Source organism: Eublepharis macularius, chromosome 8 (assembly GCF_028583425.1).
Source record: "Eublepharis macularius isolate TG4126 chromosome 8, MPM_Emac_v1.0, whole genome shotgun sequence".
In the NCBI taxonomy this organism is placed as follows: Eukaryota; Metazoa; Chordata; class Lepidosauria; order Squamata; family Eublepharidae; genus Eublepharis; species Eublepharis macularius.
In genome coordinates this window covers 66,537,896-66,552,188 of record NC_072797.1, presented here as the reverse complement: position 1 = coordinate 66,552,188, position 14,293 = coordinate 66,537,896, and positions in this window count along the sequence as shown.

The following is a 14,293-nucleotide window of genomic DNA, read 5'->3' as shown; positions in this document are numbered from 1 at the left end:
TCAACTATATACAATATAATGTATTTACACGATAGAGATGTCCGGGGTCAGCAGCCCAGCCCCCGGACTTGCTGACAGACAGCGGCAGGGGGCAGCCAGGAGACAGCAGTTCAGCCGCTCTGTCTGGCAAACAGAGCCAGACCCTGCCTTCTCCAGGGGGAAGGGGCAAAAGGCCAAAGCCTCAGAAGGCTGGAGGGAGCAGGGAGAAGCCAGCTAGTCCCACCCACCATGGGGGAGAGAGGGGGCTAAGCAGGCTAGAGGAAAAGGGCCAAGGCAAGGGGAATAGGGACACAGCAACAGCCCAGACAGAGCCCTTACCTTCCAAGGAGGAGAAGCAGCCACTACAGCCCAGAGCCACACCCTGGCTAGAGGACAGCAGCCTGGCTCAGGAGGTGCTAGGAGCCAAGCCCCTCCAGGTGGAGCTGCCACAGGCATTCTGGGGGAGGAGATGGGTAGCCCCTCCCGGCATCAATGAACAGGCAGCACAGAAGCTGGCCAGGGCAGCTCCTCGCGAGCAAGGCCAGACAGGCTCAGCAGCACACAAGCTGGCCAGGGCAGCTCCTCGCGAGCAAGGCCAGGCAGGCTCAGCAGCACAGAAGCTGGCTGGGGCAGCTCCTCATGAGCAAGGCCAAGGAGACCTCAGCTGGGGATGGCTCGCATTCAACCCCACCCTGCCAGCAAGGCAAGGAAGCCAAGAAGGGATTAGTGGTAGGAGGGAAACACCTGAGGGGAGGCACAGCTGGGCCAAGTCAGGAGAGGGAACAAGCCTAGAAGGAGGGCGGGGCGGGGAAAGGAAGCCCTATATAAGGTGGCTAGGAAGAGGTCTGAGGTGGTGGGTGTGAGTGAGGAGTGATGATGTGGAGTGAGAGCAGTAGGATGCAAGGGTGGTGGCTTGGAGGAGAGTTCTGGAAGGAGGAGATGAAGGAGGATGCAGAGGGTAAGCAGGCCAGGTTGAGCAGGCCAGCGAGTGGACTGAGAGGGAGTCTGGGTGAGGTATACCGCCCCTCCTTCCACAGAGCAGGGTCCTGCAGAGTCCCTGGCCCCCCTGTGACGTCAGGAGCAGACTGCCCAGTGCCACGCCCAGTGGCAGCCGCGGCAAGCCCTGACAAGTTGGTGGCCCGTACGAGGAAGGTCGTTCCAACACAGACACCAGGCAAGGGGATGCACCCCAATGCCACTGCAGAGCTCAGACCATGGCTAGAGGCACACCTGGACGAGGTGTGGGGGAAGCTGGAGGCAACCTTCCAAGCAGCTCAGGTGGAGCTAGCACAGGCGGTGGAACACCAGATACAAGCCTGCACCCCCACAGCCACTCCACCAGTGGTATGCGCATTTGCGTGGGAAATTAACCCACCAGCCGGCAAGGCGGTGCAGGGGCTGTGCGCCACCGTGAGAATAGGACGGCAGACCCTACAAGCCCTATTGGACTCAGGGAGCGCAGTATCAGCAATTCGTTCCCAACTTATCCCAGCTGACACCCCAGTGCATCGCTGGGTCCCGGTGACAGATGTGATGGACCGCACCCAGCCGTACCCTATGGTCTGGATCACAGTGGAATACCTAGGAGCGCTCCGCCGCCTGGAACTGGCCAGGGTAGCCCACTTACCGCTCCCTATGCTGCTGGGGAGAGATGCCCCGGGGTTCTCCAGGCTACTTAGGGAGGCAGCCGAGGGACTGGCAAACCCACAGGTTGCCCCAGCGCTGCAAGTGGAGGAGGCCCCCGACCCAGATGAGGGTCCCTCTACCAGACCAGGGGCAGGCCCGCAGGCCAAGGAACCAGCGGGACCCCCGGCCGACCGCCCCTTCTGCGAAGCCCAAGGGGCAGATGAGTCCTTACAGCGCTTGCGGGAGACAGCAGCTCGTGAGGAGGACCAAGTGCAGGATGAGCGGAGGTCCCAACGGCTTCCCCGCATTGAGAAGCAAGGAGGGGTGTGGGTCCGCCTAGCCCGTGCCCCAAACGGCCAGGGAGAGATCCGCCAGCTACTGGTGCCGGCAGCTTACCGGGCAGAAGTCCTCCGCACGGCCCATGAACACGCTTGGGCCGGGCATCTGGGGCACCACAAGACCCTGAAGAAGATCCTCGAGCAGTTCTTCTGGCCCTCCGTGAACGCGGACGTGAAGGCCCACTGCCGCTCGTGCCCCACCTGTCAGCGGGTGGCAGCCCGGCGCCCACCAAAGGCCCCCCTCTCCCCGCTGCCCGTCATGGAGACGCCCTTCCAGCGTATCGCGATGGACTTTATTGGCCCACTGCCACGCACACCCCGTGGCCACCGCTTTGCCCTGGTGATTGTGGACTATGCTACACGATTCCCTGAGGTCATCCCGCTTAAGACGATGCAGACCCCGGGGATGATACGAGCCCTGTCCAAGCTTTTTGCCATGGTGGGACTGCCTGATGAAATCTTGACAGACCGGGGGGGGGGCCGTTCCGGGCCAAAGCCATGCGTCAACTCTGCCAGAATTTGGGGATCCGGCAGGTATTCACCTCGGCATACCACCCTCAGACTGACGGTTTGGCAGAGCGTCTGAACCAGACCGTCAAGGAAGCCTTGAGGAAGATGACACGGGACAAGCCTCGACAGTGGGACCTATACATCGACCCCCTCATGTTCGCCCTTAGGGAGACCCCGCAGGCGTCCACTGGCTTTAGCCCCTTTGAACTGCTGTACGGGCGCAAGCCGCGGGGGATGCTCTCTCGGCTGGCGGAACAGTGGGGTCCCCGCACCAGCAGCCCTGCTCCCCCCATACCGGAGTACATGAGCCAGCTCCGTGGGCGGGTGCAGCAGTCCCAGGCTGAGGCCAACCGCCAGCTGACCCATGCCCAGACAAAGCAGAAGGCGGCCTATGACCGGGGCGCAAGGATGAGGACCTTCCAAGTCGGAGAGAAGGTCCTGGTACACCACTCGGTGTTCCCACGGGAGGAGGGGGACCCATGGAGGAGCCCTTACCAAATTCGGAGGGTGCTGGGCCCCACCACCTATGAGCTGCAGTGCAGGCCAGGCCGACGCCGACGGAGAACCCTGCACGTGGACCTGCTCAAGCGGTGGCATGAGCGGCCAGAGGATGGGTGCGCCTTGGCTGAAGACCCCTTAGACCTCCCAGACAGCGAGCTGCCATGGACCGCTGACGCCCCAGAGTTCGAGGAGCCGAAGGTGGATCCACAGCTCAACCCTGCACAGAAGGCCCAGCTACAGGCCCTGTGGAAGCAAGCGCCCGGGGTCTTTTCAAGACGCCCCGGGGTCACGAACCTGGTGCACCATGCCATCCCCACCCAGCCGGGGCAATCTGCACAGGCAACCTGGCAACCCATCCCCCGGAAGCAGTGGGAGGCGGTGGATCGGGAGGCGGAGGAAATGCTGCGCCTAGGGGTGATTGAACCGTCCCGAAGTGAATGGCGCAGCCACATCGTGTTGGTGCCAAAGCCGGACGGGTCGACTCGCTTCTGCATCGACTACCGGGAACTGAACAAAGTGGCCAAGTTCGACGCATACCCCATGCCGCGGGCGGACGTCCTAGTGGGGCAATTGGGACCGGCCCGGTACTTGTCCGCCCTCGACCTGACGAAAGGGTACTGGCAGGTACCAGTGCGCCCGGAGGACCGGGAGAAGACGGCCTTCGCCACCCCCCGGGGCCTCTTCCAGTTCCGCCGCATGCCCTTTGGCCTCCACGGGGCAGCGGCTACCTTCCAGCGGCTGGTGGATCAAGTCCTGGGGGACTGTCGGGACTTTGCAATGGCTTACATTGATGACATCGTCATCTTCAGTCCCGACTGGCCCTCCCACCTACAGCACCTGGAGAAAGTCCTCCTCGCACTCCAGAAGGCAGGGCTGAAGGCCAACCCCAAGAAGAGCCACTTGGGATTCCAGGAGCTCAAGTACCTGGGATTTGTCATCGGAGGTGGACAGGTCCGACCCCCGCCTGAGAAGGTGGCCTCCATAGGGGATGTGCCCCAACCACAGACCAAGCGTCAGCTCAGGAGGTTTCTGGGGCTTCTTGGCTACTACGGGCGCTTCATCCCCCATTTTGCGACCCGCTCAGCCCCCCTGACGGACTGTCTGAAGAAGGGCAGCCCTAGTCGCCTCAGCTGGACGCCGGAGCGGGAGGCTGCCTTCCAGGACTTACGCACTGCACTATCGGAAACCACCAAGCTCTGGAATCCAGACTTTGAGAAACCCTTCGTACTGGCAACTGACGCATCGGCCTCAGGCCTGGGGGCGGTCCTGATGCAGGAGCAAGATGGAGAGAGGGTGCCCGTCTTGTTCCTGATCCGCAAGCTCCAGCCAGCGGAGCAGAAATATGCCACCATTGAGAGGGAGGCCCTTGCCATCAAATGGGCCGTGGAGGCTTTGCGGTATTATCTGGCCAATAACCCCTTTACATTGGTGACAGACCATGCACCCCTCCAATGGATGCACCGGATGAAAGAGCACAACCCTCACATCCTGAGGTGGTACCTGTCTCTACTGCCATACCGGTTCGCCATTACCTACCGCCGGGGGACCAGCCATAGGGATGCGGACTTCATGTCACGGCTCTTCGAGCCAGACCCCCCCGAGCCAGCGTCCAGGCTAAGAGGGGGTGTGTGTCCAGGGTCAGCAGCCCAGCCCCCGGACTTGCTGACAGACAGCGGCAGGGGGCAGCCAGGAGACAGCAGTTCAGCCGCTCTGTCTGGCAAACAGAGCCAGACCCTGCCTACTCCAGGGGGAAGGGGCAAAAGGCCAAAGCCTCAGAAGGCTGGAGGGAGCAGGGAGAAGCCAGCTAGTCCCACCCACCATGGGGGAGAGAGGGGGCTAAGCAGGCTAGAGGAAAAGGGCCAAGGCAAGGGGAATAGGGACACAGCAACAGCCCAGACAGAGCCCTTACCTTCCAAGGAGGAGAAGCAGCCACGACAGCCCAGAGCCACACCCTGGCTAGAGGACAGCAGCCTGGCTCAGGAGGTGCTAGGAGCCAAGCCCCTCCAGGTGGAGCTGCCACAGGCATTCTGGGGGAGGAGATGGGTAGCCCCTCCCGGCATCAATGAACAGGCAGCACAGAAGCTGGCCAGGGCAGCTCCTCGCGAGCAAGGCCAGACAGGCTCAGCAGCACACAAGCTGGCCAGGGCAGCTCCTCGCGAGCAAGGCCAGGCAGGCTCAGCAGCACAGAAGCCGGCTGGGGCAGCTCCTCGTGAGCAAGGCCAAGGAGACCTCAGCTGGGGATGGCTCGCATTCAACCCCACCCTGCCAGCAAGGCAAGGAAGCCAAGAAGGGATTAGTGGTAGGAGGGAAACACCTGAGGGGAGGCACAGCTGGGCCAAGTCAGGAGAGGGAACAAGCCTAGAAGGAGGGCGGGGCGGGGAAAGGAAGCCCTATATAAGGTGGCTAGGAAGAGGTCTGAGGTGGTGGGTGTGAGTGAGGAGTGATGATGTGGAGTGAGAGCAGTAGGATGCAAGGGTGGTGGCTTGGAGGAAAGTTCTGGAAGGAGGAGATGAAGGAGGATGCAGAGGGTAAGCAGGCCAGGTTGAGCAGGCCAGCGAGTGGACTGAGAGGGAGTCTGGGTGAGGTATACCGCCCCTCCTTCCACAGAGCAGGATCCTGCAGAGTCCCTGGCCCCCCTGTGACGTCAGGAGCAGACCGCCCAGTGCCACGCCCAGTGGCAGCCGCGGCAAGCCCTGACAAGAGATTGGTCTTTATTTAGAGAGGACTGGTTGGCTGCTGCCTACAGTAACAACCAATAAGATTTGAGACCTGAGGAGCCTACCGTTTATTGAACCTAGGCCCAATACACAACAGCTCCCAAACTTGTCTGATACTCATATAGAGCCCTTTCATGCATGCCTTTTAATCAGTATTTTGGACAGCTGGGACCCTGCAATTGTGGAATGCCCTTCCAGGAGAAATCTGTTGTCCCTTTCATTGCTTGCTTTTTGACCATCGGTGAAAAAAATGGATTTTTAGAAAGCCTTCTGAGTTGTTCCAGTTTTATGTTCCTTCCCATGAGGTTTGATGTCTAATTCACTGCTGGGGAATAGTTTATAAATTAAGAAATCTAAACTTCATTTTAGCCATAATGGCTCCCAAGGCAGTTTATGATTTTAAAACAACTTTCGTAGTTAAAACAATGAAGTTATGCTGGAAGGATATACTACAGTGTGCATTAGTACTCATTCCTTCTCCTCAGGTCTCTGTTGGTAATCATTGAAAAGCAGAATAAACTTGAAACAAGCTTAATAAATATGGATCTGTGTTATTTGGGCAACAGGGCACACAACATGATTTTCCCACACGTAACTCACTTCCATGTTTATTAGAAACTTCATGCGGTCAATCAAGTCTATATGAACTCGTCTTCACCAGCTCAGCCTGTTCTCTGCTTTGCAGCCACTCATCTTTTTTCTGGGAAATATGCTGACTGGGAGAGAAGCAGGCCACTGGAAGAGGCATAGCCTTCAGAGAATCAACAGGAACTTGTGCTATAATTTCCATAAAGAGCTTAAGCCTAGTGCTTTGTGGTGCTCTGGTGTTTATGGCAGGCCCTCTGGCATTACAGGCAAGGAAGACCTTGTGAACATGATGGACTCTTGAGCAGTTGGAGGGTGTTTCTTTAGGGGACAACAGCAGCCTCTTGGAATGTTTGAAAATTTTGATCTGGTAGGTCCAATGGCACACCTTTCTGCCTGATCTGATCCTCCTTACACTGGTCTGTGGATTCACCTAGATTATACTGTGAGCTTTTCAAGAAAATCAGAATATAAATATATTCAATAAATACATATATGGCTCTTTCATGTTTTTCAGGCTGGTATGTAGGTCTCTGCTAGGGACTAGAAATATCTCAGGTCCCAGAGATATTCAAACATATGATTTGCCCATTTTAAATGGAGCGCTTGTGGTTTGTATATCCTCTTCTCAGATAACAGACTTGCTGTAACTGTGCAGAATTCGTTGTATGAACCATGGCAGTATGACATAAGGTTGGCAACACCCAGGTGAGGCCTGGAAAACTCTAAGAATTACAACCGATCTCCAGGTGACAGAGATCACTTCTCCTGGAGAACATGGCTGCTTTGGATGGTGGACTATATGGTATTATCTCCCACTGAGGTCCCTCCCTTCTCCAAGAGGAAGCATTTAGAGAGTTTTAACAAAAGTATACACATGCATATGCACTTACACATGCACTCATCTCACTTTTCATTTTCAAATAAAGCTTGAGCTTCAAAATGAAGAAAAATAGCTTGTTAAAAAAGAAATGACTTTTTCTGTGAGAGACTTAGCTTTATTATTAACTGAATTTCTAGTTTTGAGTATATGTATTTTGTGCTGAAGCTATTTGTCAGAATTTAAATTGATTAGTGTTCTGCTTCAGTGTATTACACCCTTTGCCACTTTTTAATAGAGTAGTAGCATGATTGAATCAGCAAGAAACCTTTTTTAAACAGACTGTATTGTCCTCTTTAATACTCTTTGTGCTTTCAGAATACAGAGGAAGAGAAATGTCCAAACAGCGGAGAAAAGAAATAGAATATTAAAAAGGTCATGGCTGTGTGACACTATTTTAATTCATAAAATATGGGATGCACCCTAAATGCCTCTTGACACTTCATTCCAATGACAAATAATGTAATAAGAACTACAAAATGGCACAAATTATTCCATTTGCTTGACAAAGATTATGAAGGGAGCACAAAATGGTGTAAAATTAATCAGTTCCTTCTATATTGCTCAGCCTTGTACATGGAGATATTATTTAGAAGTATAACATATTTAGAATAGCTATTTACTATGATAAAAAAGAGAAAATGGCTCCCATTTATTAATAATCTTAATTTTTAAATAAAATCGTCAAGAAACTAGGTTAGTACTTCATCATTTTCCCTTTTAGTTTTACATAATGTTTTCTGCTGGGCTGTATTATATTAACTCTCCTTCCTTCCACAAAATGCTCCATTGAAGCACAAATCCCATCTCACAGAGCGGATAAAATTGATAAAACCCATTAATAGGCTTCTTAGCAAGCTGACTAATGTAGGCTATTTCAGCAATCTATTAAAGTATTTGAGAGAGTATATTGTTATTTCTGTCCTAGGGTGCTCCACTTGTACTTTTAAAAGGTATGTGTTTCATGTTTTTTCCTAATTGCATAGAGGTACTATTTCCAGCATATTTCAATGATGTACATCTGGTACAAGGAGGAAAGCAGCTGTTTTCTCCACAGTATAACAAGGGGGTCCATAGGGGCAATATCCTGAAGAAAATGAGCTAAAATCTCTTTAGAGAAATTTATAGTAGCTGTAAGTGTGTACGAAGAACTAGCTAAGAACACAAGACCTGGTGAGTTAGACTTAAAGGTCCACCTCAGACTGTCTGATCACATCCAAATGCTGGTCTTTGGGGTAAGGTGCTTTCTCGGTTTTTTTCTTCCAGGTGGCCTCATTCTTCCCCGCCTTTTGTCTCTGCCAGATACAGTCTCCTCACATTGCCTAGATTCAGATTTAATACACATAGAGTAGAGAACAAGTAGGCCCCGGCACACACAAAAAATGGGACTTAGGAAGTTGGGAATAATTATTTCATTCTTTCTGTATGGAGGACAGGGGGTGGCACTATATTTCTATCAGTACATGAATGCTCTGCACCACCAATAAGTGTTTATTTAACTATACTGCCTTTTTCAGATATAATATTATGCCATCATCAGTGATGGGACTGATCCCTGACAGGATTGCATCCAAGGCTTGCTCCTCCCTACTGCACTGCCTTCTCTATTCCACAATGCCTGGTCATTGCACGTCCTGCTGTTGTGAGTTTGTACCAATGGTAGTTTCACACAATTACAAGAACATTTCTGTTGGGGGGGGTCTAGATTTTTTTTCCTGCCAGCTTAATGATGTTCTCCATCAGTTTAAGAGATTTAAGAATGATCCTATCCCACTCAGTACAACTACTCAAGGACAGGGCCATTGGGTTACACATCATATCCAATAGTCCTTACAATGACTATGCAGCGTAGGTTCATATTATTGTCTCTATACTGGCCCTGAGTTGAAGCTAGTTAGTTGCTAGGCTAAAGAGAGATTTGAAGGGCTGTTCCAAGCTCCCAGTCTTAGCAACTAGGCTACATCTTGTCATGGATATTGCTAAAACTGTAGGGGAATAGATGCTGGATACGACCAAGAAAGTTATTTAAGATAGCTTTGCACACAGAAACAGGGCTAGCCCGGCTCCATAACTAGATTTGCCACAAAGGGAGTTTAGAGGCCTGGAAAAGAACAACCTTGGAGAGGGGGATAAAACACAGTTGTATTGCCATGTGCAGATCAGAAATGGCCATCTAACTTGTGTCAATATATACAATGTACCAAGGTCCAGGAGCAGGGAGTATTTGATAATGGCAGGAGTGTCTAACTTCATAGAGGCTGGCAACATTGTTCAAGGATAGATGTATTGATGGAGGGCCAAAAGTATGACAAACTTGTACTAACTAATTTTACATAGACTTTATTAAGACAAGAAGTAGGAAAAATGAACGAACTGTGTTATATGTTTCAAGATGATGGCTAACCTTGTTTAGTGTGAGAAGTCATAAGATAATAAGTTAGCCAAGAATCTGAATCTTTGATGTGGGATAAACACTTTGAAGTGGGATAGACAGCTATTCTTAAGAGAAAGTTCTGTAACCATATAAATATGACAGGCTAAATTGATAGAAAGCTTCTTAGAAGGGGCTTCTTGCCTATGACCTTCGTATCTTTGGTAAGATATTTTTCTGGCTGATGTAATTGCTCTCCGTTAATGATTTATGTATTTTTAATGGATGGCATGATTTTCTGTTGATTGAGTTTGTATCAAGAATACTGAATAATTACTTTGTAATAATAAAGACTTAAAAAGGAAGCAGAGACTCTGTTATTATATTACTTGTCTACAATAACTGGTAACGAACCTAATACTTTAGCTGTCATGTATCGCTAGCCAGGAGTTAAATGATTTGATATAGGAAAGCTAACTAGATGCTCAAGGCTTCTTAAGTGCATACCTATATCTGATCAGGCCTGACCAGAGTTATCAGGAACAATGTGCTTTTTAATGAAGGGAGAAGATACCTCAAATATTTGCCATAAGTACTGTGGATTCATATACAGTTAGGGTAGTCAACTCCAGCTTAGGAAATTCCTGGAGATTTGGGAGAAGAACCCAGGGAGGGCAAGTTTTGAGAGTGGAGGGAGTTCAGTGGAGTTATGATGTCACAGAGAACACCTTCCAAAAGTGATATTTCTTCCAGATAACTACTCTCTATTGTAAAGATCAGTTGTAATTTTGGGAGAACTCCATGCCCCACCTGGAGGTTGGCATCTTACCCAGTGGATTTAATTAATCTGGATTTCAAACTTTACTGTTCCCATTTTTTAAAAAACTTTTCTACAGTTTCTTAGTCCTGTTTTTCATTCCTGTTTCAGATGGCTTCAGGGAAAGAAATATAGCCCTCCTTTCTCCCATTCTGAATTTTAACTGTGTTCCTTTTCTTTTCCTCCATGCGTCATTGTCTTTTTCTGTTCATACTCAAGTCACCATAGTTAGCTAGGCAAGACTTTTATCTCTTTATATTGCTGTCTCTGTAAAGCTTTCACTGATGCTTTCTGTGAAGGATATTATACAAAAATAAATCAAATTCTTACATTTTAGCACTCCGGCCTTAGCAAATATATTGTATAGGAAAATATATCTGGATTTTATAAATATGGTTTTAGGCAAAGCATGGTTTTCATGAAAAGCAGATTTTCAAAATTGCTCACAGAAGATAAGCTTAGAAATGCAGCTGGGAGAAGATCTATTGTGTTTATTAAAAAAATTATTGTTGAACAGTTCTACTGGAATAATAGAATTTAAGGTAGCAGTAATACAAACCGTAACAAGTGCTATTAATCTTGCTTTATACAAAACATGATGAAAAGAAGCCATGCTCACTCTCATCCTTTTTCAGAAAAACCTGTTGCTGCACATATATCTAGGAAAGAAGCAATAGCCGTGACCAACTAACTAAGGCAGAATGAAAAACAATTCCAAAGAAATAATGCAAAAGTTACTTTATAAGAAAGTTAATAGAATATAAAATAAACTCTAAGTGGTCAAAAGCTGGCACAAATTGCTAACAAGTGCCCTGTGGGAGTGAAATACAGCTGCAATATGCAAAGTCAATGCTTGCACGCCCCACAAAGTCACCTTGAGTAACCACAGAGTAAATGGACAGAAATTTACAGTAGCTATACAAGCTTACAAATCAAAATACATATACAGTATTTTGCATGGCAAACACCAAATGACTAACCAATAAATATTTGAAAACACAATTAGGTTTGACCACAAATGTTCAGTAGCTATACAAGCTTATATATCAAAATTCAGTGACTGACCAATAAATATATTTGAAAATACAATCAGGTTTGACCACAAATGTTCAGTAGCTATACAAGCTTATATATCAAAATTCATATACAGCATTTTGCTTGGCAAAATTCAGTGACTGACCAATAAATATATTTGAAAATACAATCAGGTGCAATCGCAACGGGTTAGCTAGCAAGGAATCCCATTTCAGGCATCCCCTTCTTCCTGGCAGTTACAGAACCTCAAGGAAAGCCACAGTCAAGATTCATGCATGCTGGCAGCTTGCTCAATGGCAAAAGCCATATATCTAAGCTTAAAGGTGCTGGGGGGATAAAAATGAAAGTGGTTGTGATGCCATATACAAAAGTAGTATAAGAAGGGAAAGGAAGACTGATACTGCACAGGAGGAAATCTATTGCAGCACAGAGTTAAATATTATGGCTAAAGGTTTCAAATGTGAGTTCATAAAGTTAGACATCTATAATGTCTACTTTTCCAACACAAAGATGTATGGAGCTGGGAGAATGAAACAGTTGCATCTGATGCTGAAAGTAGGAACAAGCCCATGGAAAAAGACAGCTGGTTCTGCAGGGAATGAGAGCAGCTTGGAGCAGAACAGTGCATGAGCCTTTGAATCACCTGCCCAATTTGCTGCAAACAGTGATCAATTTCTGGGGCATCGGGGACATTTCAGAGTTCAGCAAAAGCTGACAAAGATTTTAGCGTCAGCCTGTAACATTCCCAACTAGTGTTGAACAATGTTCTTGAATAGATTTAAGATTTACAGTAAGCAGAGTGACTCCCTTCTAAGACCATGGAAGTCAATGTATTTAAAGGGTGCAACAGTGCACTGTAAATGTCAGCAAGTAGTGTATTTTAAAAGCACCTGCCTTGTATTTTTTTTATACCTGATAAACAATAACCAGAGGCTCAGCTGCTCCTGAAAAATAATCCCATATAAGAGGGGAGACTTCCCTACTGCCCTCACCATGACACTATGCCCAGTGTAAGCCATTGCATAAACAACAATGGGAAACCCTCAGCTATATTTGCAGCAGTCACTTATTGGTTCCAGCCATTTTTTAAAATAGACAAACCTCTCTTCAAAAGCAACCATGTTTGTTCAAAAACACATATCAAAACCACAGCCATAAAACAAAGTGCTTGGCTTTAAATCTTTATAGATCTAAAATCTATAAAGATTTAAGATCTTTGTAGATTTATAAAAAATCTATAAAGATTTAAATCTAAAGATTTAAAAATCTATAAAGATTTTATAAAATCTATAAAGATTTAAGATCTTTATAGATTTAAACTCAAGATGCAACTTGCAGCTACAACTTAATTTAAACTGCCACTTAATTTAAATCAGCCATATTGCTTCGTTTACATTTTTGTAATGCATAGAGAGTGAGAACAGGACTGTGCTTCTTAGCATTGATAGGCATCTAGGAGCTGTATATACATTGGCCGAATTCCAATTTTTAAACCAATGCATGGAGGTTGGGAGCAGGGATAGTACACATTATCGTACTCCCCACCTCCCATACACTTTAAAGAAATGTTTAAATGGTTTTAGGGGGGGGGATTTTTTATTTAGAAGTTTTAATGTACAGTTTTCACAAAAATACCATTAAGACAAAGAATTTATCAGGCAATAATAATAAACAATACAAATACAACAGGAATATACAATACAGAACACTCCCTCTGATCACCACCACAGAAAGCCCCCTAAAATGTTGGACAACAAAGTCCTTTTGAAATTAAGTTGCTTAAAATCATCCTACCTTAGGTCAACAAATGGCAATATTTACTGCATGATGAGCATGTTGTGGGGATAATAATGACATACTTTGTAACCACTCTGAGTGGATGTTAAGTCATCCTGAAGGGCGGTATATAAATCGAATATTAATATTATTATTATTATCATCATCTTCAGATGAGAAGCAACCCCATTTAGAACAAGTACAATCAATTAAAAATCCACATGGAATATCTTGACAGATTTCTTCAACATTATTCAACTTTCAGCATTTCAATATTTTCTGGTTAGTTCTCATGGATAATATTTTAGTCTCAGTCTGTTCATGTAAACAGTGGTGGTGAAACCACTTGAAATGTAATTTCAGGGAGGATACTCAATACTAGGGGTTTGTACCAAGAAAATGTCCATTTCTGTTTTGGTGCTGGAATAATTTTGTTCCATTACTAGTATGTTCTGGGTGGGCTGGTGCCAACTCACAACTGATCCATTTAGTTTTTTTTCATTTTCATGAGTTTCGGTCTGTGGTGAGTATGCTGGCTGCACAGGTACAAACACACTCTACTTTTGGGCGGTGTGAGTAGGGAAATGAGGCTCTGGGGCAGCTGTTTTGGCATTAACCCAAAACACATCAACCATTAGTCCCCCTCCTAGTCTAAACCATTGATCCACTAAGTTTTTCCTCAAGCACAATAACAAACACATGCATGCACACTACAAGAGACAAGTAGAAGGCTAGTGTTGGTAGATGGGGCAGCAGCAGTGGGCCACTCCCAAGAAGGAGAGCACGCCCAACTAGGGGTGTGCAGTGGGGAAAGATTCGGTTTACCCACTTCAGGTTTACCCGAAGCGGGAAAATGATGCGAAATAACCCAAAACCTGAAGAGGCAAGCCGCTTCAGGTTCGGGTTGTCAGAAATCGCTTTGGTATGCTTCGTAATGATTCAGAGCATACTGACGTGAGTTTCCCACCTCCTCCGTGAGCCTCTCTTCCCGCTTCCCCTAACCCCACTTACCTTTGGAAGGCTGGAGCAGGTCTTCTGCTGCCGCTGCCAGCAGGGCAGTGGGGAAGGCTGCAGCCGGTGCCTACGCCGCCCACACCGCTGCTTTGGCATCTGCAGCAGCTGGCAGGGTGGCAGTGAATGCCAGCGCCTGCGCTGCCG